This window comes from Sminthopsis crassicaudata, chromosome 3, assembly GCF_048593235.1.
Source record: "Sminthopsis crassicaudata isolate SCR6 chromosome 3, ASM4859323v1, whole genome shotgun sequence".
Classification (NCBI taxonomy): domain Eukaryota; kingdom Metazoa; phylum Chordata; class Mammalia; order Dasyuromorphia; family Dasyuridae; genus Sminthopsis; species Sminthopsis crassicaudata.
Window position 1 is genome coordinate 51,013,863 of NC_133619.1, and position 3,235 is coordinate 51,017,097.

The 3,235-nt window shown below is 34.3% G+C and overlaps 1 protein-coding gene across 1 annotated transcript in view; it reads right to left on the minus strand.

The window, feature by feature from the left end:
• The window catches only part of LOC141560397 (uncharacterized), a 48,020-nt gene extending 45,279 nt beyond the window's left edge, over positions 1–2,741 (minus strand). Inside the window, exon 1 of the mRNA XM_074298477.1 lies at positions 2,608–2,741. The gene's annotated coding sequence lies outside the window, so the exon portion shown is untranslated. The remainder of the gene's footprint in view (positions 1–2,607) is intronic.
• Between the last annotated feature and the right edge of the window lie 494 nt (positions 2,742–3,235).

Sequence of the window (3,235 nt, forward strand, 5' to 3'; positions counted from 1 at the left end):
GGAAAAGTTGGAACAGAAGTGAGTGCAAGTGACAAAATTGTAAAAATTACCCATGTATACTTATACATGGGTATAAGTCAATAAAAATCTGTCAATAAAAAGTTAAAAAAAGAAAAAAAAGAAAAATTTTTAAAAAATGATCCAATTAAATCAAGTCACTGTACTTGGTCATTTTATTGTCACAACAAAACAAGACCATTTCTGATTTTAACTGATTGTCATTCTGCTTAATCATTGTAAGTTTTCATATGGACAAAAGGTTTAAAAATAACATGAAGCACATGTGCCATTCTCACAGTTGGAAATACAGAAAATAAATTTTTTTCAGGTTCATTTCAGGTTCACTAAACTTTATTTCAGCATCATCTGTATAGTGCATCTTATTGCAGCTTCAGGATTCTTTTTTTTTTTTTTTTAATAAATTTCTTTGTCTAATTTCATCATTACAGAAATCTTAAAAGATAATACAATAATGTTTCTAAGGATAAAAATTTACAGACATAACAAATATTTTAAAAATTAGAAGTGTTCATTTTTGATATCTTTAGGAAGATAAGTAAATACTGAATCAATATGTTGCATGTCAAAAACTGGCACAGCTATGTGTAGTACATTCGTAGATAATTCAGCATTTTAATGGACACTACAGATATCACACAGCTGTGGGTCAATTTTTTAAAAAATCCTGGACTCCTAGAGCAAGAATTGGTATCAAGTACTCACTCAATGAAGGGCTCCAACTTTTTGCATGTCCACAGCTAAACATATAAGACAGTTACATGAATATGGAAATAATAATGTTGCAATCAATTAATTCCCACATTTAAGCACTAATTCTATTTCAATCACTTCATAGTTATTTGTATTGATTTTCATTAATGTATAGTTGTTTGTATTGAAGTTCAATGTTGTTCCTAATAAAGTAGCCGATAAAAATAAAAAGGCAAATTCTGAAAATAATAAAGCCATCCCATCAATATGAGCTGTATGTCAATAACTTTCTATTTTTCTCTGTTTTTTTTTAAACTAGCTTGATTCTCTTGATTCTGCTTGACTCTGGCAGTTAATGTAATTATCAATTTTTATTCTTTAGCATCTTATTCATTGAAGAGGTTTTTATATCTCCAATTTTATTGGAGAGGATCTGATCCAATAATACCATGAGGAAAAAGGAGCTAGAAGGATAACTGATTTGGTCTTTGCTGCTTCATGGCTAAGGATGTTTAGTAATTAAAATAAAGGGGAATTTATCATGTAGAGCATTGGTATATATACCTTTCTTGGTGGAGCACCTCAGGAAACCAGGCAAAGACTTAGGATATTCATGAGAGTAAAGAACTAAAGATGTACTCTTTTAAAAACTGATGCCTTCCTTTGTTCTGTTGATTCTTCAGGGCTATGCACCTTCTTCCTTAAGAAAGAAGGAAGGGCCGCAATTTCAATAGACTTGTGCTATCTTTATCCAGAGAGAGAGCTATGGAGGCTGAATGTATATTCACCTTGTTGTTGTTGTTTGCTTGTTTTTTCTTTCTTTCTCATGGTTTTCCCCTTTTGATCTGGTTTTTCTTGTGCAATATGACAAATATGGAAATATGTTTATAAGAATTGCACATGTTTCACCAATATTAGATTGCTTGCTGTCTTGGGGAAAGGGTTCAAGGGGGGAGGGAGGGAAAAGCATTTGGAACACAAAGTTTTACAAATGTGAATGTTGATGTATTTGCATGTATTTGGAAAGAAAGAAGGGCTACTCTTCTTCTGAGTCTTGTTCTAAGAGACATTGATACTCTCCAATTTATACAGCCCTGACAAATGTCCTTTGTGACCTTGTACTTCAAGTGGGTGGGGTGATGTCCAGGCTAGTGGTCATTCTTCCCCTTTTTCTCCTTCCCCCAAGGCTCCTATTTTATCCAATAATTTCATTTTCTTTATTTCCAAAGAGAATGTCAAATAGCTACCCAGAGCCAGGAGAACTTTCTTAGTCACTGAAATCTTTTAAAACATTTTTTCTTGACTCTTGAACATGTTTCACCTATGTCAGATTGCTTGCTATCTTGGGGAGGAGGGTGGAGAGAGAGAAAAATTTGGAACACAAGGTTTTGCAAAAGTGAATGTTGAGCACCATCTTTATATGTATTTGGAAAAATAAAATACTATTATTTTTTCCCTTACTTATAAAATTGAATGGAGAGTACTTGTGCTGTCTGTGCCAAGAAATGGTTCTAAATAAACTGTCTTGCAGATATTAAAGTGCTATAGAATTGTGAGTTATTTTTACTCAAGATACCATAGATGTAGATTTAGAAGAAATCTCAGAAATCATCTAAGTTCAAACCCTCCATTTTACAAATGAAGAAACAGAGACCAGAAACTCAGTAAAGTATTTAAATCTGGTTCCTCTGATTCCAAATCTTGAGCCCTTTCCACTTTACCATATTGTTAATAAAGTTGGGGAGCACAGTCACAATTCTGTTCCAGTTCCATAAATATATAAAACATTAAACTGAACACAAAAATATATCAGCCATCTAGTTCTGGTTTCCTCAAACAATTGATTGCTAATAATGTCCTCCCAGCCCATGGACCCAGAAATTAACAAAGAGTTACCTGATTCTTTATTGAAATGGGGTTCTAGTGGAGAAAGTTCAGGCCATGCAAAAGGAATCCCTTGCTGCCTGGTTTCAGTGCCCATGGAGATAACTGCAGAAAACTGTAAATAGCAACAACATTCAAGTCTGGAGTCTTAGCCACAGCCAAGAATCCCAGAGAGAGGGTGAGTCTGTATTTTCATCCAAGAAGAAGGTGTGAAGTGATGGGTGCCATGACAAGAGCTGCCAGAAATGTGCAATCCCAAAGCAGATTTCCTCTATAACTCAATGCTTTGAAAGTGTCGATGACAGAGAAAAAGAAAGGAAGAATCCAAGAGATAAGTGGAAAAGAAAAGGACAAGGGGCACTTGGGAAAGGGAGAAGATATGGAGGGAGGGGAGGTACATACTTTCTCATACTAAGATTGTAATTATTTATCTCTCTCCCCTCCTTTTTTTTCCTCACAGGAGATTTTTATATAGGAGAAATCAAAATGCCAAATAGGTTATTTTTGTTTCCCTACTTCCACTGCTTTCAAGCCTTTTTGCTCCCCTAAGGAGGAAATTGGAATTACTCTTGATGAACCAGGTTCCTGAGATATATCTTTGTACTCATAAACTGCAACTATTAAGTCTAGTCTTCAGGAT